General features: G+C 38.5%; 1 protein-coding gene across 4 annotated transcripts in view; it reads right to left on the reverse strand.

Moving 5' to 3' along the window:
- Window positions 1-23,695, reverse strand: part of CPED1 (cadherin like and PC-esterase domain containing 1) — a 264,988-nt gene that overhangs the window by 61,100 nt on the left and 180,193 nt on the right. The window lies entirely within an intron of this gene.

Genomic DNA, 23,695 nt, shown 5'->3' on the forward strand with positions numbered 1-23,695 from the left:
AACCATTTGAATGCCTGTCAATGAAAGACTAAATAAGTCAATACATTTTATTCATGTAATGAAGTATTACATAGTAACTAAAAAGATGGAGGTCATTATGTATCTACTGATCTGAAAAGATGTACATACATCATACATGTTAGAGTTGGGGAGCAACAGAAAGTTCAGAGCACTATTATAGCACAGTTTCATTTTTATTTAAAAATACATATATATGCAGATGAGTATTTAGATATGTCAGTATCAATTTGGTCAAGATCTGGAGGATTATGCCCAACAGCATTCACTATCTAGATTGTAAGTGTGGCTCATTTGGATCAGATGAATGGAGAGATTTTCAACAACTATTTTATATAAGGTTTTTTGGATTACGAGTAATTTTTTTCTCTCTTCAGTGATTCTCTGTATTTTTTTCAGCCAAAAAAAAAAAAAAAAGAAAAAATAATTAAGAGAACAAAACAGATAGGTATGTATTGATCTTAAAATATATCCATAATATTACAAGCGAAAAATGTAGGTTACAAATGAAAGTTTATGTTGAATTGCCTCACTTTTTGATAAATATATATGATAGTTAAAAGACTGGATGTGTAAATACCAGACCGTGAAGCAAAGGTCAGGATTAGAAAAAATACTCGTAGTTTGTTATATACATTTTGTATCATTTGGAATAAAATGAATAAAAATAATAAAATAAATAACTATTAATAAAAGGTCATCAAGGTTTGTTTTATACCCTAGATATATTCTTTAAAAGTTCTGTGCAAATTAAAATCTTAGTAAGGAAAATTATATTTTAATTAGAACAATAGGTTTTTCAATTATGCAAAATATTCTTCTGTAAAGAGAATATAACCTTTTGGGATATTAATACCTACGACTCCCAGCTGCCCATTTTGGCCTATTTAATGCTTGTCCTTCAGAGAAATAAAAGTCAAGGTTTCTTAATTATCTGTTTAAGGTTTATCAGAGAAAAATGTCATTATTTGGCTTTTATTAGCACTCTCCAGGAACACTGCAAGCCCCACTACCATGCATCCACCCGCTTTTCCTTTTCGAGGGAGGGTACCTGTCCCTGGCAGGTGAAGCTCCTTTTAGCATCGACGCAGTTTCAATTTCAAGATGGAAGAAAGAAAGTTACTACTGCCTGAACTTACATATAGGGAACAGACGACTGGAACTGCTTGAGTTAAAAATAAAAATTCTGTATCAACAGCTGTCCTGTGCGGCTTTCCCCTCAGCGGAATGAGCTCTGCTTCCTCATGGATGCTGAAGCCCTACTGTTGGCCCAAAGTCAGTCTTTATCAGCCTGTTGGAGCTTTCTACTTGCTTCCAACTCATGATTTAAAGAGCTCTTGAGTATCTGAATATTTAAATTACATTTGAACAGAACAGATCACAGCATCTTGTGCTTTCAGAGTGAGCAAAGGATGACCTCGCTCCCAGTAATCATTACAAGTGAATGCTTTCAGGATGCCTAGGTGGCTCAGTTGGTTGGACGACTGCCTTCGGCTCAGGTCATGATCCCGGAGTCCCGTGATCGAGTCCCGCATCAGGCTCCCAGCTCCATGGGGAGTCTGCTTCGCTCTCTGACTTTCTCCTCTCTCATGCTCTCTCTCACTGTCTCTCTCTCAAATAAATAAATAAAATCTTAAAAAAAAAAAAAAGTGAATGCTTTCGACGGATTCAAGAAAAATAAACCAAATGAAGGGTTTCAGTTCTATTTCTTAACTTAAAATCATATCTAACCTGATCCTCCAGGTCCAGACAGCCAAAAGAAAAAAAATTGTCTCTGTCTTAATTGGAGCTCAGTTTCCAGAAAAAATGGAATTAAAGGCAATATGACAAATTTCTGAAAGTGTAAAGAAGAGACTGTATTGGAAAGTAGCAAAAAAAAATAGACTTTCCTAAATATCAACTAGAAGGTGACCAGAAAATATTTTCCACAGTGTGAAGAGTGAACACAGAATTCAGAATTACTTACAGGGTGAAAACTAAGAGGGATGAAATAATTAACTTAGTCCAAATGAAAGTATTGCCTCATTGACAGATAAGTGGAATTCATAAGATCCGAAGTTACAGAATTTCTCTGCTTCTAATTATAAAGGGCAGTGTTTCTAATGGTCTCATAAAACATGGGAAGACTTTTTGTGCATGGTCACATATATCAATGCAAGAAGAACTCTTCAAAATAGGAGAAATTATAATAATTATTTTAGCTATTAATAGGCACAGCTATGTAGTTTTATCAGCATAGAAAATTCATCCGAAATCTTCATCATCCAAACAAAGCTTGCTTTCCAGGGGATAAATTAATTCAATCCTTTTTTGAATTAATAATGAAAAGGAACCGCATCTCAGAAAAGAAAACCAATGTTTTATGGGGGTGGCCTGCAGCTCCCACTTGAATCATCAAGATTAAGCAATGACTCTTTTTTGGTTATATTTATCTGACCGTTTTCTGTAGGAAAGGAACATTAATAGCTATATAAAGCTTCAACACATGTTGCACAGAAAGGACTATATAATCCTCTATTATTTCTGCCTGTAAATGACTACATGTCTAGCACTAGCCTGGGGCAGAATTAGCTGCCAGGAAACTTGACCTGCATCATGGGCTTAATGAAGCTGTAACTTTCTGTTTATAATTCTTTCCACTTTTAACTAGTATTGTATCCAGGGGAAATGAGATAATGTTCCTCTCCTTTTTAGATCATCTGGGCTACTGACCAGTCCTGTGTGTAGGGATGTGCTCATAATCTGAATGCTGTTCAGCTTCTGTGACTTAGCACTCTGCCCATCACTCTGATCAGTTCAGCCCTCGCCCAGGTAGGGCACCTGAGGATTTCCAGGGATGGAGCAGAGGCTGAGATCTGGCTGCCTGGAGGCTTGCGCTAACTGGCAGATTTTGAAACATATCTGTAGAGAATTTCCTCCTGCCTTTTCCCAGGAGACCATGAACAAGAGCAGAGCTTTCCAACCTTCTAGTTCAGAGTACTTTTCCTTCGGCATCTCCAGGCTTTTTGTGATCTTTTTCTCATTCAGGGGCTTCTCCTTTGTAAACCTATTATGGACTTTGAGGCTTCTGACATGCTCAGACTATTTAGGTCACCTCCACAAAACAGCAAAGGATATTATTATTTTTCTTACCTAAATTTAATGAACTTTAGTTTACATTTAAGCCACCTTTCCTCAGATTTGGAACAAAGGGATTTTAACTGAAACATCTATTAAGTACATGAAAGGAGTTTTTAGAGTAGAGATTTGTACTCCTGAGTGTCCTGAAATTCAGGTGTTAGAGGAAATATAGGCTTCGGTGAATCTCTTCTTTCTGAGTCCATTCTGCCTTCCCTCCCTGAGAGTGGGGAAAGGTGTAGGACAAGAGCAAGTGCAAATGTGAGAGCTCTGGTAGAGAGGGGGACATCCTGGTCTCTTTTTCTTTTTAGATATTTATTTATTTATTTATTTGACAGAGGGGAGAGAGAGAGAAAGCGAGTGGGGGTAAAGGTAGAGAGAGAGAATCCTCAAGCAGACTCCCCACTGAGCACGGAGCCCTACCTAACTCATGCCCAATCTTACAATAGGGAGATCATGACCTGAGCTGAAATCAAGAGTCAGATGCTCAATGGACTGAGCCACCCAGGACCCCCAAGTACTGGCTTTTTGACCCCCTGTGGTGACAGCTCCAGCCCCTGTCACACATCCCCAACTACCACACAGCTTCCCCACCTTTTTTTTCTTTCCTTTCTAACTCTCCTATTCCATCTTCTGTTTTCTGCCCTTGGACCCCCCAAATGAGACATGGCCTCATAATCAACTCACTCAACACAATCCCCCTCTTCCTCCATCAAGCCTCTAGTCATCTTTCCTCCTGTGAATATGGAAATTGCTAAATATGTTAGCCTTGTTTTTCTCAGAGAGAAAATTCAGTTTCCATAGCACCATGAAAACCAGAAATTGTGTGGGAAGGGGACAGACATTTCCGGACTTGTTGCTCAAGCATACGGAGGGTAGTTGGTGATTTACTCGATGTAAAGGACAGAACTACAGAAGAAGCCACTGTAGCCTCAGGGATGGTATAGAATGGTCTATTGGTAGAGTGGAAGTCACGCTGTAGGTGGCTTAGCTTTTGACAGAGGAGGAGTGGAAAGATGGTAATATGGCCCCAGGAGTCACAGCACAGAGAAAGAATTACCCTTAAATATGGAAGTGACTTACAGGTATGCTGACACAGAGGAAGGAGTTAGTAGAAAGGATGAGTTTGAAAAATAATGAACCGATGGAGTAAAGTTTCCAGGAGACAGGAGGTAGTGAGATCTGAGGGAAGAGGAGAGATGGCTCTTTGACAGAGGAGGCATACGTCCTCTCAGAGAAAGGAGGAATCTGTGAAGGTATAGAAGAATCTGGAGACATTGTGAGTTCATACCAGCTGACTTTGATCTTGTTAATGATCTGTTGAGACTTAGGACGTAGGGATGAAAGCTTGAGTAGAGTGGAAAAGATTTGGAATGGATGGATCATGTCCTCTGGTGGTGGGCCAGGTGTGTCATCCTTATTTACGATGGGCTACATGCCAGTGTGTCTTAAAATAGGAGCAACTGGTTTCAGAAATTAATAAAAGCCTATGCCTGAAGGAGGGAATAATTCTAGAAAAAAAGGTAGTCTGCATGTTTTGCATCAGGCGTGTTTTGCAAGTTTACTGAGTATATAAGCCTTCCTATAGGTGCTTTGGAAAATGTATCAAATGACCCAAGTCATAGCACCAACTCAGCCATTTACTCACTTTGTTGTTTTTGGCATGATCATTAGTTTTTCCCAAATCAGATTCTCCATTTGCATCTGTTAATCCACTCAATAAAATATTCAATGAATGCCCACCGCATGCCAGGAGCTCTGTTGGGTATTGTAGGCACAAGTAAACAAGACGCTCTGTCCTCAAGTCCCACCAGTCCAGTGGTTCCCTACCCTACCTCTCTACCAAGAGGGTCACATAAAATACATCAGAATGTATTTCAATAATTCTGGAGTCCATTTATAGGGGGAAAAAAAACTATAGAAAAGCAACTTTTTTTTTCTTGAAACAATTGTCTTGTGATCATGATCTTAACAGTGACTATAGTTTGGCTAGAAGACTCTACCTCCACACAATGCCACATGGTTTCCTCAGGCCTAGAACTCCTTCCGACACAGCTTCCCAACCAGGAATGGCAGCCACTGTCTCTCTGGGAAGCAGGGAGCATGGCTTTCCACTAGGCTCCTGGAATCTTCACCACTTCATCATGTCTTCAATGACTGGTTGCCCTATTCCTGTGGCTGGCTCCTCTGAAGACATTGGTGCTAATTCCAGCAGGGGCACAACACAGAGCCATTCCAGCAGCCAAGTGGAAACCAGACGAGCTCTTTGATCTTCAGCCTGGCGCATTCTTTGGGTGGTCAAAACTTTGGAAGGACATGCTACAGGAGTGTGCCTGGGGACTGGAAGCCAGGTCAAAGGTAATGTTCTGGAGAGGATTTCTGGGCATAGAATTAAGGGAATTGTCCTTTCTTTTAGACGTTTAAGTCCAGAATAGGAAAAATATTCCCTGAAATGGATCCCAGAGTTCTGGGAAGAGTCTATTCGTTACAGCTATGGTCACAGTTTTAATTTCCTTAGAGCCCACCCAGCTGTGCTAGCATACTCAATCTTACCCCATATCTCCATGTTATCAAACATTCAAGAACTGTCATCAGGGGTAGAAAGCAGTAGGTGTCTTTCTCTTCGTTTGTATTCAGGCTAAGAGAGGGAGAGAGGGAGTCCATTTCTAAGACCGGATTTTGCAGACCAGAAAAAAATACAGACTACAGAAGAGGTGAAGAGTAGAGAAGAAGACAACAATGAGATTTCTTTACTTCCCGCTTTCTGTCTTCCTCTGGGAGGGACTTTCTCTCTAAGTGGACCCAGAAATTAGACTTAGAGAGCTCACCAGGTAGGGGCGCGAGTTAATCACCCCACGTCTAGATTTGAGAAAAGCAGCAAAAACTGTGAAGAAGGCAATTTCCTGAGAGTTCATCTCGAAATAACTCATTTCAGTATATCATGTGAATCTTGGGTTTCTGGGTAGAAAAATACACTTTCCAGAGTTTCTCTGCCAAGCTCGGGTTGTTGACCTTTTTATATGACACACTTCCTCCTGCCTTTTGTCTCAGATCTCATTTTCTCAACACCCCCTCCCCACAAAAAAACTCCCCCAAACCTAAATATTTACCTTTTAAGAGCAGGAACTCCCTCATATGTTAGGTGAAGAACGTTTTTTGTTCCCTGCCTCATTTGCCTACCCTTTCCTCCATTGCTCTCTCTGGTTCTCTGATCTCTCTTGAATGTGAATATTCTCCAGTGAATGACCTTGACACAGAATGCTTGAGAGGAGTCAGGAGGGGCTTCCCTGCTGTGTCTGTAATGACATTTTTCCCTCACTGTCTTTTCCCCATTAACCTCAGCTTGGTAGTGTGATTTGTTTCTTTTCTAGGGCTTAGGAAGTTCATTTCTCTTCAACTGCTCAACTCAGCACTGGTCCCTATCAAACTTTGTCTTTAATTCAATCCCGCAAATATTTACTGATAATTATGCTTGGTCCAGTGTGAAATCGAGATGTGAATAAGAATCTATCTCTTTTTTTCCTAAAGAACTTAGACGGACACAGCCAAGTGTGGAATGCGTCAAAAGCAATCACAGAGATTCTGCTGGACACATTGGAGAAGAATTAACGGAAGGTACACCAGCATCCCCACAAAGGCTTCCAAGGACTGTTCCATTTCGCCTCTTTCCGATTTCCAAATTCCTACATCACTTATTTTGGGCTTAAATCAGCATTTTCCACAGTATGTTCATTGTAACACTAGACCCAAGAGATGTTCTATGAAAAAACAATTTCATGATCAATTAAGAAGAGGAAGTATCGTATACACATACTCTTCTTGGAAATCCACAATGTATATCAGCACACCCGAGGCTTTCACTAGCAGAGGAGAAGATGAAAATTAGTTTAACCCAGAATTTTCTGAGCCTATGTAATCATACCTCACTTTTTACATAGCACCTATAGGAGAAGTATGTTTCTCAGACTACACCCTTGGAAATATTACACTCATCGATTAATTAAATGATGACTCTGAATGTTTTGAAAATCCCATTTGTTTGCAAGATTTTATTTTTATTACCATGTTAAAAAAATTTCATACCAATTGCATTTTTAAATGTCTAAAATTGTGCTGCCCAATATGGTAGCCACAGTCACATGAAGCTCATCTCACTTGAGGTGCACTGTAAGTACAAAATACAAAATTTTATATTGATTACATATTGAAATAATTCAGGTATATTTAGCTAAAAACTTTATTGAAATTAACTTCTCCTCTTTTTATTTAATATAAAAATATAGTTAAAAAAAGAACAAAGTAACAATTGGTAAATTACATTTACCATCTGCACAAAAGTAAACACCAGCATACAATGGAAAGATACTTTAAGATAAGCCAAGTGGTATTTCAACTATTTTGCCCACATGTTTATGAGAATATGCTATCTTCCTTTTCTCATATAATATTCAGAACTCAAAGTCTAAAATAAAAAAAATGAAAAGGTTTAAAAAATTAACTTCGCCTCTTTCTACTTTTTTAAGTAGAAATGGCTACTAGAGAGTTTAAAATTACCCATGTGGCTTGCATTATTTTTCTACTAACAGCACAGGCTTAGAAAATAGGAATTGTATTTTCCATATATTTTGTACTTTCCTACAACACACAGATTGATGCTACATGAAGTAAGACATGGAAAACATACTTGTTGATTGAATTAATTTGGTTAGCAAGGTTGGGGTTTGGTTGAGAGAGCCAGGGAACTGAACCTTTTTCTCCCAGGTTTCACGGTCTTATTCATTACTATAGCCACTGTGTGGATTGCGCCTGTGGTCCGACTTCAGCTTATAAATCTCAGAGACCAACATTTCATAACGCTAAACTGATACCGACCACCTAAGACCCTTTGTTAGGTTCTTCTTTGCTTCCCACTCAGAATGCTAATGTGCACTTATAAGTCCTAGTCCAGCGTCATCATTCTTATGGCATTTCAGTAAGTTTCAACAGTTTTTAGGCATTTACGGAATTTCTAGAGTATTCACTGAATGGATGGCCACTGTTTCTCATAACCCAGAATCCTACCCCTTGATGGGTAAAGGGAAAAACAGAGGATAGAATCTCTACTCTTGCCATACTTACTTCAGAGGACTCTTTATGGATATGTTCTGAACACTGAGGTTTCATGTAATCAAGAAATAACTGTTTTTCACCATGTTTTCAGTTACTAATAGAAATGAAAGGTAAGAGGCACCTGAGTGGTTCAGTGAGTTAAAGCCTCTGCCTTCAGCTCGGGTCATGATCCCAGGGTCCTGGGATTGAGCCCCACATCAGGCTCTCTGCTCGGCTGGGAGCCTGCTTCCTCCTCTCTCTCTGCCTGCCTCTCTGCCTACTTGTGATCGCTGCCTGTCAAATAAATAAATAAAATCTTAAAAAAAAAAAAAAGAAATGAAAGGTAAGATAAAAATCACACTTTGATCAAAGTCTGGCACCATCTGTAGGACCACTTCAGTCCAGTGAGTTTCAGACAACCCAGAGAGGCGGTCGCGGCGGCAGCTCCTGTGAAAGTTACATCAAGAGGAGAAACGCAGGATTCGGCAGTGCTCTCCAAGGCATGAGTCAGAGTAGAAAATAGGGCACAACACCATGGAAAATAAACTGCAGATGCTTTCCGTTAGACAGAAGTGTGCCCACTCCGCTTGCTCCCGCTGTCCACAGAGCGGTAATGCGAACGCATGTGATATCCTCTTCTCCCGCACAGAAGCACAGAATGGACGCAAGAAACCACACCAAATGCAATGATCAAAGACAGGCTTTCAGCTAAGAAGCTACAGAAAGCCATGGGGAAATGTGTATGCTCATGAGATTCAGGACTGGCCACGGGCCTGAAGGCTTCTCATTTTCTCACGCGGACCCTAGAAGGTCTTGGAGATTTTCTAGTTTATGGATGCCGAGATGGAGGGCATTGAGGGGTTCTTTCCCTGAAGTCATAAAATACTCTGCTGGAACCAGCTTGTCTTCTGTATCACAGATATCCCCAGATGCTATTTTCTGACTTTTTCTTTTCTTACCTTTTTTTTTTTTGCAATCATACTCTCCATTGTAATCCAACCACTGTGTTAGCAGACTTAAACCCTGGAATGCATTTCTGAGTGTATCTCTCCAAAATTAAAAAACCATCAATGATTTTTCCCTTGGCATTAAACAAAGGCTATCCTCCCTAGCTTGACCTTTAGAGTTTTTATAATTTGGCTCAACCTATTAGTCTAGCTTTACACCCATAATCAATTTTGTATAGTCCACAGACTAAGAAGTTTGGGCCACTTGCTCCTCCACTCATGTGGCCAGGCAGCCCCAGCCTCCAGCTCTGCACACCCAGCTCACATCCACTGCCCAACATTCAGCCTTATTCCATGGTTCTCCCAGCACCAGAACTCTTTGTCCTCTGGGTCCCCTTAGCAATTTTCTAAGCATCCTTCTACCCATTTCCCTGCACACACACTCACATACATACATGCACACACCCCCTCGAGTATAAACTATCCTTCTTCCTGAATTAAATCTCTGCTCTGTCAATTACTGGCTGTGTGACCTTGGCCATTACTTAAACTATCTGAGCCCCAGTTTCCTAAAATGTGAAACTCAGGATAATAATAGCGCCTACTTCATAGGGTTGTTATGGGGATAAATGAATTTCTAGGAAGTGCTTGATACACAATATGCCTTTTGTACATGATTTGCTTATCAGTAGTAGGAGTCATGGTAATAGTATCAGTGGTATTAGTTTTGTATTCCTGTCAGCACATCATGTGATCTCATATACCGTACCCGATCAATAAACATTTACAGAGTAAAAGAACAAGTAAGTGAGCACAAAGCAGAGATTTTTAAAGTGAGAATCAATGCACTCGTCCATTATTATTTTGAAAACCTGCTTAGGAATTCTCTCTTAACCATGTTAGGACCTACTAGATACTCTTAAGGAAAAAATGTAATTTCTTTAAAAGGAAGAACTAAAATAAACACAAGCAATTTATGGATTAACTACCATTTGAAAATGCCTATTTTAGTGCACAAGTCTGGAGACGCAAACATATATCTTGATTTATATTTGATATCCTTAAATGGCAATAAACTGACATAAAATAAAAACTGGGAAGGCTGAACGACAACTGAATGGATGTTTTTAACTTTCTAGATTGCTTTTATGCCCGTTATCTCATTAAAGCTTTCTTGCTCTAATGAGCTAGACTTATGGGAAGGGTTTAAAAATAAAACTAAAAAAAAATTGTGATCGGAAATGTGGTCACGTCTCTTCTTCTCTACCAGCGGACAGTAGCACAGGGACCGAAAAACCACTTTCTGGCCTTTGAAAATCAATGTGCATTTCATGGAGGGGAACTGTCGCCTTTCAGTTACAGTTTTTCCCCTGCTGTCTTATAACTATGTCCTGCACTAAATTTAACATGTCCCCAGACTCCTATTTAATTCTCACAGCTGGGAGACGGGACTAGCCCAGCCAAATCTATTTTCCTAGAGTACTTACAAATCTGCCCTCTAATAATTTATTTTCTCCACTATAATGGCCTCTAATGAAGCTCTAATAGATTTTGCCCCATAGTTGCTGCTTTAATCAAAGAAGAGAATTTTACGGGTTTACTCATCGTGCTCTTTTTCAAAAGCTACTGATTAAGTATCTGCCTTCTGCTCCCAAGCAGCCAGAGGGTACAATGGAGGCTACAAGCTTCCAGACTAGCAGTCTGCAGGTAGCTGTCACCCAGGGCCTGCAACACACTGCATACAGCTGGTGCCAACTGAGCAGACTGAAGTTTCGATTCTCTCCAGCTCTTGGCAACAGACTGCTCCCAGCAATCTTCTCCCTTACCATCTTCTTCACCGGGACTATTCCAAGCAGGCAAGAACAGAATTCCTCCCTGTTCCCCACATCCCAGAGAAGCTAAATTATGTCTGAAAACTGAATGACATGCTTGGCCAAAGAATGTATTCTACCACAAGACAGAGCTTACAACAGTTTACTTTGGCCTCCTCCACCAGCAGACCCACTAAACACCATCTCCCCCTGCCTTCTAGGAAAGCAGCAACTCAAGCCACACAGTCGCTTTACGTGTTACATTCATGGCACCAAAGTAAGAGCCAAACAACACAACGAGGCTTCCTGTACTCCAGAAAACCCCTACTTCTCCACAGTCCATTTATAGCGCATTCGTGAGAACACACATGCAGACTAACACCGACCAAGCTTGAGGTTGCCTTAGAAGTCAAGACACCAGGAATTAAGCAGTGAGTAGTGTTTTTGAAAGAAAAATAACCCTAACATTTATTTATTTTATGAAGAAGATAAATATTTTCTTCAGAATTTGTAGCTGTCCCGATGTCCTTCAAATATCTTAGATACAAATGCCAAGCTCCCTATCCAGTCAATGGTCAGGTAGAGAGGAATGGAAATATTCCTGAGGTAAATTTAGTTATGATCGGTCCATGACTTGCCTCCCCTTTTCTTCATTTGTCTCCAGAGCAAATATTTGAAATAATACTTCATATTCTCAGCCCAGTGTCAGTGCATTAGAGGAACTTCCCTGACCTACAACGATTGGATTTTTTTAAAAGAAATTAAATCTTTACTTGAATTATTACCACTAGTTATGTTGATGTATCTCCAGTCATGAGACAAACAAACAGCTCTTTTTTTGATACCACTTATAGAGAAAGGTGCTCCTCACAGTCCCCAAGAAAAACGAGATTAATTAAATTATGGAGGAAGAAAAAGGAAAAAATAATTTTTAACTTATGTGTCTTCATAATTAGGTTGTTATTTCTACACAAGAATTTCCTGGGGTTAATATTCTAGATACCTATGTAGATATTTCATGGTGTCTCCTAAGTGGGTCTGAGGCATTTTCTGTTTATAGTTGTATCTCTTAATTTTGAATTAATTAGTAGACTAATCAACTGAAACAGGAGACTTTAAGTATGGTGGCTTGTGTATTGTAATATACTGAGGAAGAAGAACCTACCATTTGGAGAAAAACTAATAAAAGGGTTGTAACAGATCATTTTCGTTCTTCTGTGATGGAATCTATAAAATTAAAAAACTCCTTTTGCTATACGAGACATTAGAAAGTCCCAAAGCACAAATGAATTCTGATTCATTTCTATTCTTCACATTATATTATATTTTCTAATAAGCAATGAGACATACTGAGTTGAAAAGCTTGACAGATTTAACAGGGAAAGAAAAGCCCCAAACCATGTTCTGCTGGTAATTGGAATGATTATCCGTCACAGTTTTGCTATGCAGAGACAAATATATGCTCTGCTTCAGCGGCCTGGAAAACTGGTAAAATAAGTTTATAGTCTGGTCTGTGGTAATTAATTATTTTTAATCAGTATTATTCAGGTAGTGCCATGAACATTTGTTATTGCTATCATTTAAAAATATATTATCGTCAGTGTTTGCTCATCCGTGGTAATAGAGGCCAAGCTGCACAGATAAATTAAATCCACAGATATTAATTCCCAACTCTTAAGCACTTGTAAGAAAATACATCTGATTTATTTCTGGGTTTTTGTATCATGCTTTTATTACTCTTGTATCCCAGTTTTACAAGTATTTTTACAAAATAGTGAAAATTTGGCATGAATCAGAACTAGGATTGAATCTTAAATCTACCACCAATCCTGGGCAAGTTATTGACCTTTTAAAGTCCGAAATTCCCTGCATGTGGAGTTAATAATACCCATAGGATGGGGGCAGTTGTGAGACAATGGATATAAAGCACCTAATCAAAGCTAACACATAGTAGGTGTTCAGGAAATGGCAGTTCCCTCTCTTTCTCCTACCATTCCTCTGCTCCGAGTCTTCCCCACTCCATCTGTTGGAGCCTACTCTTTGGAATCAAGGAGTACATCATGTCATAGCTGAAATTTTGTAATGATCCACTCGAGGACAAAGAAATTAAAGAAGAAATTGAATTAATGTGACTTTTATTAGTCAAAATGACCCAAGAGAAACTTCTACCCAAGAGAAAGAGAAGCTTTAACATTTACCAAACAAACCTTAACGGTATTAGGGTACTATCATTGGTTTATTTTTTCAACTAAAGTAACCCAGCTTGTTCACATTTTCCAACGTTTAGCTTGGTATCTTTAATATAATGTTGGCTGGTCTAACCGCTCTCACATTTCACTTTTGGTTCTTTCTCTTTTAATTTTTTTTTATCAAACATTTGTTCGTATGCATTGTAAAAACAAATAGAAATTAACCATAGTGATGGCTAAAATATAAACCACAAATTTGACTGAGTCAGAGGAGGTCGTTTTGGGTAACCCAAAATTCCACGTCTCTGTATTTCAGCCTCTTGGTCGACTTATTAAATGATAAATGAAAGAGATCAGATGAACAGAATAAAAATTAATCCATCTTAAGAGCTCTATATGCTCTTGGTCAGATCCCAGATCCAAAAGGAAATTTGATCTAGGTTTTGAAAGCAGTAGTGTCTAGAACGATTTTACTTGATGAAGTTTCCAGAAAATATAAGGTTGAGCCTGGCAACAAATTGTCAGAAACTCAGGGGGGAAGTGCTCTGCTTCCTCTCAACTGAACTCATAAAAATCTTATCTATTTCATTTATTCTTTCATTTTGATATAAATGTGCTCTCTTTCTCATTGGGGATAAACATTTATTTATTTATTTTAAAGCATGTGTTTTGCATTCAGACACGGAAATGAAGAAAAGGTCATTTTTCCTGAAAATGTCTTCATCTTTTCGTCCTCCTACTCCCTGGACTTCTAATAAATATTCGTCTGCGTTCCTCCATAAGGCAGGACTGTAGTTACTCAAATTTGAACCCTATGTAGCAAGTAATTAATGCACAGTATTAAGCTATGTGAAAGGTACAAAGAATAAGATAAGGTTAACCTTTATGTTCAAGGACCTTCTTACTAGATTTTGGAGAGTATACATACAAAGCAGAATCCATGTATACTGTCCAACGTAAAATCAACATTTAAACATACCCTGCTGCCAGAAAGGATGGGGAAGAATGATACAAGAGTGACATGAGGAGCGCCTGGGTGGCTCAGTGGGTTGAGCCTCTGCCTTCAGCTCAGGTCATGATCCCAAGGCCCTAGGATCGAGCCCCACATCAGGCTCTCTGCTCACCGGGGAGCCTGCTTCCCCTTTCTCTCTGCCTGCCTCTCTACCTACTTGTGATCTCTCTCTCTGTGTCAAATAAATTAAAAAAAATAAATAAATAAAATCTCAAGAGTGACATGACACAGGACAGTGTCAATGATATTTAGAAAATGACCAAACATGTGGTAGTTAGCAGTTGCAAATTCAAATATAATGTTGAAGTTTTAACAGATTTTTCCCTCCCTGATTTAATTCTTCTTTACTTCTGGCTCTCTGATTCACACATTATACCAGGAATAGAAACACTGTACAAAGTATTTTCAATGTACGTAAAGGTCCACTTTTTCATTATTTAGAAAGGATTTCGTTGCTGCCATCTAAACAAAGGAGCAAACAACATTTTGATTACAATATGAATTATAGATTTAATTGTAGCATCATTTTTGTTGTTATCCCAGGGAAATAATGCTGAAGGAACGTGTATAAATTGAATTGTTCCAATAGCACTGTTCCTTATTTCCTTTTACCATCTTTTTCAATTTCTAGGATGAGCTTGCCAATTAAAAATACATTTGGATTGAGGTCTGTAACTGATATACCTCCCAGAGTTTTGGACCTAAAACTCAATGAAAAAGAACCACAGAGGCATGTAACCAATAACCACCCAAATTTGAATGAATTAGAACTATTCTGTTTTGCCACACTAGTCAGAAAGCCACAGGCATTCCACCACTCCAAATGGATCTGAAGAATTGACGGAAAGTATAAAAAACGAACACAGATTGTACATAATTTTACTGTTGCATTCTTACTTCAACAACCATAGAAAGAACCCCAACTTTCAACTTGAAGTCTTCCCTTGGAAAAAAAAAAAAAAACCTTTCTAATGATAATTTTGAATAAATTTTTCACTCAACAAAATTTTAAAATATGCCTCTAAAATGCATCTTAAGAATATTTTTGGCAGAAATGTAGGCAACTTTATAAAAATTCACCTTTAATCTTTCCTTTGTATTTTTTATACTTGAGAAGTAGAAAATATAGATGACTTGTAGGGAAAGAACACATTATTTTAACTCACAAATATTTACTGACAAACTGACTGCATCAAGACACCTCACTGGGTGCCTTAGATATATAAATAAAAGACAAGGTCCCAGCCATTAGAAGGTTCCTAGCTGGTGAGAGGAAAACCTTATAATACAGTGTGATGTGTGCTCTCTGATCAGTAAGAAAAGATAATCTGAGGAAGCCTGGAGGGTTTCTCTCACACTTTGATCTAAAACCTCAGGATGAGTTCCTCGGAGAGATTAGCGTGAACTGAATGTATTTACCAGGAAAAGAAGAGGAGAGTAATTAAGCAAATGTGTAGTGCTTGCTTGTAAAAGACAGCAAGTTAGAGGACATTTCAGTGAAATGGGGAGTCCAAAAGTAGAGGCACAAGATGGTATCTGTAACTATGGGCACCATTTTATAGGGAGATTAGATTTTTGTCCTGAAGGCATGGGGGCCAAGAGTTTTATGGGCAGAATAAAATCATATTTGCACCTTGGAAAAATCACCCAGTTGTCTAGAGTGGCATGAGACTAGAAGCAGAGAGACATGTTTGTCAGAAGTCCAGGTGAGAAATGACGGAGATAAAGTTCACAAGGTATGAAAGATGTGGAAAAGCTAGGACCTGCTGATCAATTACGTGTAGAAGAGGCACAGAGAAAGAACACCATGAAAAATCTCAGGCTAGTTTTCCTAACTGTATTTTTTGATGTGTTTCTTTCTTCTGTTGGGAACTACAAGAATATGTGCTACCTGACTTCACAGTATGATCTCAATTAAGCTCACAGTAATCTTGGAGGTAGACAAAAAGGAAGGTTCGACCAGCCTACCTGAAAGTCCCTTATAAAAAGCCACTTATTTTCTACATCGTTTGGGTGCAGAAAATTAACATTAGCCTTCCTCGGATAATAGTTAATAACACTTTTCTGTCAACATTGTAAATGAGTTTCAGTGTAGATAGAAATACCAAGGTAGTTTTTGTTGAGTTTTGCACATGAGCAACAATGAACTACTTAGAGTTTCTCAGCTAGTCTACATTTATTTCTGCTGACCCTTGGGCTGAGAATGTACTCTCCCTGTCAGTCTTCCTTCTACCAGTGCTTCAATATCATCTCAGATGTCACCTCCTCCAAGAAGGCTTCTCTGATACACTGAAATCAATGTTTTACATTGTAGACTGCCGGATATCGGTTTACAGTGTCCTTCACTCACTAGTGTTAGTCTCTAAAAATGCTGTCTTTTCCCTGTACTCGATGTTTTTAGAAGAATTTGGATTTTAGCTTATATTCCAAAAAGTGCCAAAAAGCAGCCATCAAACAGTTCTTTTACATTTTCTCCAAGCACCTATCCTTTGAGATTTGGGAATATTTTCCTCATTCCTTTAATTCTCCTTCTCTAATACCACATGGCCCTTACCTCCAAGTGACCTTGACATGTACAGGCTAAAGGAACTATACTGCAGCAGCCAAGACTGGCCAGACAGGCTTTAAAACTCAGCAATGACAGGGATGGGGAAAATCTGATTTGTATGTGGGTGACTTTTGTAAACTAATTTGTAGTTGAACTCACATGACTTCACCAAGATTTAATAAAATCCTGTCATCACATTTAGTTTTCAGACTTTAGATGTTCATTAAATGCAGACTAATTCAGAGCTGACTTCATTTTTCAGAGTTGGAGAGATCATACTATTTGAGAGAGTTTTTGATGGTCAGAAAAAAATATACATTTCTCTGATAATGGGAAATAAAAGTGGGTAGATAAAAAGTAAGATTTTATCTGTTTGTTTGACCAGAGAGAGAGAGAGAGAGAGAAAGCACAGGTAAGGGGAGCAGGAGGCAGAGGGAGAGGGAGAAGCAGGCCCCCAGCTGTGCAGGGAGCCCAACATAGGGCTTGATCCCAGGATCCCTGGATCATGTGAAGACAGATGCTTAACTGACTGAGCCACCCAGGCACCCTGGATAAAAAGTATTTTTAAAATATCATCTGGTTGTGGGGCGCCTGGGTGGCTCAGTGGGTTAAAGCCTCTGCCTTCAGCTCAGGTCGTGATCCCAGGGTCCTGGGATCGAGCCCCACATCGGGCTCTCTGCTCAGCAGGGAGCCTGCCTCCCCCTCTCTCTGCCTGCCTCTCTGCCTACTTGTGATCTCTGTCTGTCAAATAAATAAATAAAATCTTTAAAAAAAAAATATCATCTGGTTGTATATATATACATATGTGTGTGTATACACACACATATAATATATAAATTTATATATAATAAATATGTAAATAAATATATAAACTTACTATATATAATAAGTTTATAAATTTATTTATTTATTTTATTTATATCTATTTATTGGTTGATTTATTTATTTCCTGAGTTTAGGAAAACACTTTTCTCATAGCTTTTAACTTTAGAATTGAAATTAGTCACTAAGGATGATACGTGGAATTAGAGATGGTCTATTGTGTGGAAGACACAAGACTGGAAATGAGAAAACCAGGACCTCTGTCCTACTTAGAGCACTCAGATATGTGGTCCTGGACAGGGGCACTATCTATTCTTGGTCTGAGTTTCTTTTTATACAAATTAGAAAGAGATGGTAGAGGATGGGCTAAAAGTTTCTTTCAAGCAATATGGCCACATTGAGTTTAATAACTTGATATTTAGGAATGCAAACTTGCTGTGTTAGTAATGCCATACAAACATGCCAAATATTTTATTTATTTGCCACAAGTTACTTTGTGAGCTTTTCTAGGACTCTAAATGGCCTTGCAGAGCCGCGAAGGAACTTAAAAAAAAAAAAATGTTTATCCTTTGCTTGACCACTTCTAAAAACATGTCCTTAAACTTTATTCAAGTAAATGATGAGTGAACACACACAAACACACAAATTTTTTCCAGAAAGAAATCAGATCATGCCATGCCTGTTCTCAAGACCATCCAATGTCTTTCCAACCCTTTTCTCCCAAGTAAATTGGGATCTTTAGCATGGTCTACGAGGCTTTCATGAGGTCTCCATTTCCCTGTGCTCACCTTATCCTCCTTCTCTCTCTTTCTTACTCCTATTTCTGGAATCACACTGCCTCCTCTACTCACTGTTCTTCAAACCACCAAGCATGTGCTCACCTCAGGGCCTTTGCACTTGCAGTTCCTTCTGCCTGCAATGCTCTTTCTGGAGAGAGAGCAAGGCTTACTTTCTCACTTCATTCAAGTCTCTGTTCAAATTCCACTTCATCATAAGAATTTATCTGACCAACTATTAAAATAACACTTTTTTCATTTCTTGTCTTCTTGCTGTGCTTGTTCTTTCTTTATAGCATTTAACACTACTTGGTAAACTGTATATTTATTTGTTAAACATATTAAATATCTCTTCAACCCAAATGTAAATTTCACAATGGTATGCTCTTATCTGTTTTTACTTACTGCATGGTTCTTGTCTACCATTATTGTCTGGTGTCTGTGTAACAGTGCCTAATACTTAATAGGCACTCAACAAGTACTTGTTGATTTACTTACGGAATCTTACATCTCTAACCTGAATGGGCATAAAGTTAAGATGACAAAGAAGGCAATAATATATAACTTATATGAAAAAAATTTTAAGAAAGTTAGAATAAGGGCATGGCTAGAATCAATCTTTTTTCTTTTGCAAAAATTATGAGAGCCTAAAAAAATCACCTATGGATAGCCCTTTATTTCTCATAAGCTGAGAAGCATTATGACTTTTTTTGCTCACACTGTTTCTTAGATTTTATGGAACTTCTTCATACTGAGATCAAAAATGCCCTCTATAAATAAAAGAAAAAAGGTAACTTCGAAAATGAAAGACATTAGAATTGATGGTAGAATTGAGTACTATTATGTGGCAATATATATATTCAGGATTGAGTAATGCTTAAATCTTGTCATAAGATGTAGCATAAATGATGTAATTCTTTTAGAGGTTCCTAAGATAGCCATACAAGTTGTGATGGCAAATGGGAACCAAAGTTACCTGTGCTCATGTCTGTGTCCTGGTTTTCTTTTCTATTTCTTTTTTTTTTTTTTAATATTTTATTTATTTGACAGACATAGATCACAAGTAGGTGGAGAGGCAGGCAGAGAGAGAAAAGGAAGCAGGCTCCCTGCCAAGCAGAGAGCCCCATGCAGGGCTCGATCCCAGGAACCCAGGGAACCTGAGCTGAAGGCAGAGGCTTTAACCCACTGAGCCACCCAGGAGCCCCGTGTCCTGGTTTTCTTGAGAATGGGCAGCTCATATACTCAAGTGCCAGAAGCAATGTCCCCTTGCCCCAAGACCAATTCCAATATCATCTTTCTGTTCTTTTGCCAATGAGACAACAGACCCCCCCAAATCACACTTGAGATGAGAAGGACTTTTCTGCATTCCTATTTATTTTTCATTCACATTCCACATATTTTGACTGAGCCCTGATTCTTTCTTGGCTTTTGATGCTATACTCTCCTGATTTCTTTCTTTGTCTTTGTTCCTCACTTTCAATTTCCTTTTCTGGTTTCTCCCTTTCCCTCTAAAAGTTACCGTTTCCAAGGCTCAACTTTTGTATCTCTTATCTCTTTTCCTCATGAACTCTCTCAGGAAGTGCTATCCATATTCACAAATGTATTTAGTTTTAGTGTTTTACTTGTCAAAAGTGAAAACAAAATAAAAGCGGATTAAATAGATTATTGAACATCCATCTTTAACAATTAGCTACACATGATCAAATTTATTTTATCTAAACTTCTACTCCCAGATTATTCTTACTGCATTATTATTTTTTTTTTAAAGGAGGCTCCACACTGGGCATGGAACCCAGTATAGAGCCCAGTGAAGGGTTTGAACTCATGACCCAGAGATCAAGACCTGAGTTGAGATCATGAGTTAGACGTTTAACTGACTGAGCCACCCAGGTGCCTCTCTCACTGGATTATTTTAAATCCACTTCCAGACATCATGTCATTTCATCTGTAAATTCTTCAGTATGTAGCTCTAAAAGATAAACAGTTTTTTTAACATAATTAAAATACTACTATCAAATTTAGAAAAATTAATAATTCCTTAACCTCAGCAAATACCCAATGTTTACTGCCATACATGTCACTCTTACTGCTTATACCTGTCTTCTGATCATTAGCTTGGTTGAATTATGAGGCTAAAAAGATCCAGACATTGCATCTAGGGGCTCCTGGGTGGCTTGGTCCATTGAGAGTCTGCCTTCAGTTCAGGTCATGATCTCTGGGTCCTGGGATCCAGCCCCGCGTTCAGCTCCCTACTCAATCAGGAACCTGCTTTTCCCTCTTCCTCTGCCTCTCCCCTGCTTCTGTTCTCTCACTCTCAAATAAATAAATAAAATCCTTCAAAATAAAAAAAATTTAAAAATTAAAAACAAACATTGCATCTAACTGGGTGATACTATGTACTTCCTTATTGAACCATGTCCAAAAAGCACCTGGTGTCTGTTCAATCCATAAAATTAAAAGAATGCAGTAAAGTAAAATAAAATGAGATAAATCACCTATGTTCCAGCCCTCATGGCCACATTGTAATCAGGAGCGAGAGAGCATCAGAGTCTGAAAAACCAGCTCCTCGCTTTGTCTCACCAGGATGGTAGAGACTTGGTGAATTTCTAGGTCGTCTCCCCATTGTTTTGCTTCTCAGCTTATCTATCACCTGTGTAAGCAATCTTCTCCATTAAATTAATTCTTTCTGAAAGACTTGGAATGTCTCTTCTTCTTGGCTGACCTGACTGATACAGACAAATTCTCAAGTTATAATTTTGGACATGATGAGTCTGAGGTGCCTTTAGGTGCAATGAACATCCCCTCCAAACCCGCTCCTGTGGCCTACACAGCACCACATGATGGCCCCATCACCCTCCCTGTTCTCCTCAGGTGCTCCTTCCTCCTTGTCCAGCCATGCTCTCACCAAACTGCCCTTTCTTTTCTTCAAAGGTGCCACAGATCTTTAAACAAGCAGGTCCTCATGACTGGCGTTTTCTCACCACAGCCTTCCTCAAGCCTAGTTTCCTCTTAGTTGGAACATTCCTTCACAGCGAGCCATCTTCTAACGACACCACCTACGGAGTTCCCTGTCTCACCCATCACTTCCTTTACGCACTTAGCATATTCCATAGTTACTACATTATTTATTTGGAGGGTTCATGTCTACATCCTCAAGTGTGTTGTGAGCTCCAGAAGAGCAGAAGAGGAATCATGTCTACTTTGTTGAGCCCTGTACCCTAGTGCTTAGAAAACTGGATCCATAATGAAAAGAAGGCATGAGGGTGTCCCCGAGCTAGCTGGGAATGCCAAGGGGTGGCCGGGCCAGGTCGGCTCACCGGTTAGGCTGCAGGGACACCGGAAGCAGCAGAGGAGGCTACACCCACGTGCAGAGCCCTCGGAAGCACAAGGGCCCCGCTCACTGGGATGTCTGCTAAACCCTAATCCTTCCTTTGGACCTCTTTGTGGAGGTTTTGAGAAGGTGGATGGAGAATTTCTTTTCTCCTCTAGAAAAGACGAGTTTAAACAAACTGAATCATTAGGTAAGGAATTCCGCTATGACTAGCTTGATTAAACCAGTACCAGTAGACCTACAAAGATTTAAGATAAAAATATTTACAGCCACTTTACAGAATGTATAACTTTTTCATTTCTTAGTCTTGCAAAAGACTTTGTTTCTTTAATGAATGGCTAAGCACCTATAACATCTGACACCTTATTTTACTAACTTTTCTGGATATATACATATATCCTATGCATTGTGGGTTTTCTAAGACTTATGTATTATTCTGGTGTTCAGTTTTTCAGGCACCAGGAAATAAAAAATTCATACTGGCCTAAGGACAGCATTTTGGTGGAGGCATAAAATATCAGGAATTCCAAATAGAGCCATAATGACTCTCTTTTTAATAACCATATAGAAGATAAGTTCTAGTGTCTCATCCATGGTATTCAAACACGTTACAAGCTTTTAAATTTATGAGAAAACAATTCCTATGCATATGATTTTTAGGTAATTTCCAAGTCTCGAAGCAAAATTTGAAGCATATTTTACCAAAGATAGAGAAAGAATAAAGGGCTGTAACAGAAATTTGGACAGCAGTTGCAAATTTGTTTCCCTGTCTGCTCAAAATGATAAATAACCAGATCCTGAACATGGAATAATGTTTTTGGCAAGAAAGCAAATAAAATATGTATGCAACTAAATGTCTTTCTTATCCTGGGTCTATTTTCTTAATGATGCTATGGAAAAGCAGCCAGCATTATTATCAAAAATATATAATATATATCCCATAGTAATCAGTGTAGTATCTAGTGCATTGGATGTAGTTTTTAACACTTTAATACGTTATCACATAAGACTAATTAGTTGTTTGCAAAGCATTTGAAATGTCCTATGTCCCATTACTACCTGTCCTTTGCAATTTCCCCAGCATATTCCTTCCTTACTTCTCATTGGAATGGGGCTTATGGATTTCTGAGCATAGAATCTCAGTTAGCAGCAGAATGCTGTGGATCTAAAAATCCATTAGGAAACTGGGATAATTGGACACATGTCAGCAGTAACAGTTCATCATAAAAGCCCCCAGTAAATGCACGGTTTGCCCATGTTCACCAAATGCAATTGCTTGCTGCGTTTTGTTCTCCCAGATTATGGAGTTTTGTAGAGCTCGGGAATGAAGTACAGGACGTAGTCATATTGGACTTCATTTTTTTCTACACAGTTTCTACCAAAAACCTCTACAATTACTGAGATATTGATTCCATAGCAAAAAAAAAAAAAAAAAAAAAAAAAAAAAAAAAAAAAAAAAAAAAAAACCAAAACCAAAAACTATATTCTTGATTACTGGCAATAAAATATATTTTATTTTTAGAATTTAGCTGTTATATGACCAATCCTTGTATAGTGTGTATTTATTTATTGTATCTCCTATGATTTAAGAAATATTTTGGAATTAAAATTCAAACCTGTCTGAGGTTTTAAAAAAAAAGATGCTTTGAAATAACCCTACAGTGAGTCTTTTCTTACACTATTTGTCTTATACACTTATGAAATATGTGTATGTGTAATTACTGAAGAGTAAGAGAATAGATTTTCTTGTATCTCATTCCCTCTCTATAATAGAGATACATCGTTTTGTTACATTTTTGTCTAGTAATGACTTACATCTGTATATGCCATTGAAAACTTTCTAGGGATGGTATATTCTTCTTCATACAGGATATATAGAATCATATAAAGTTGATGCTATTGATCTAGAGAACTTCTGTTCTGCTTTGGGTCTCAGGAGGAGGGATAGTGTTGCAGTGAGCCATGCCTTTGCTTGCACACACTATACAGCAGTTTATGAGAACAGCACCCATTTCTGAAAGGTTTCATTGCAAGCT

The sequence above is a fragment of the Mustela nigripes genome, chromosome 4 (assembly GCF_022355385.1).
Source record: "Mustela nigripes isolate SB6536 chromosome 4, MUSNIG.SB6536, whole genome shotgun sequence".
Lineage (NCBI taxonomy): Eukaryota > Metazoa > Chordata > Mammalia > Carnivora > Mustelidae > Mustela > Mustela nigripes.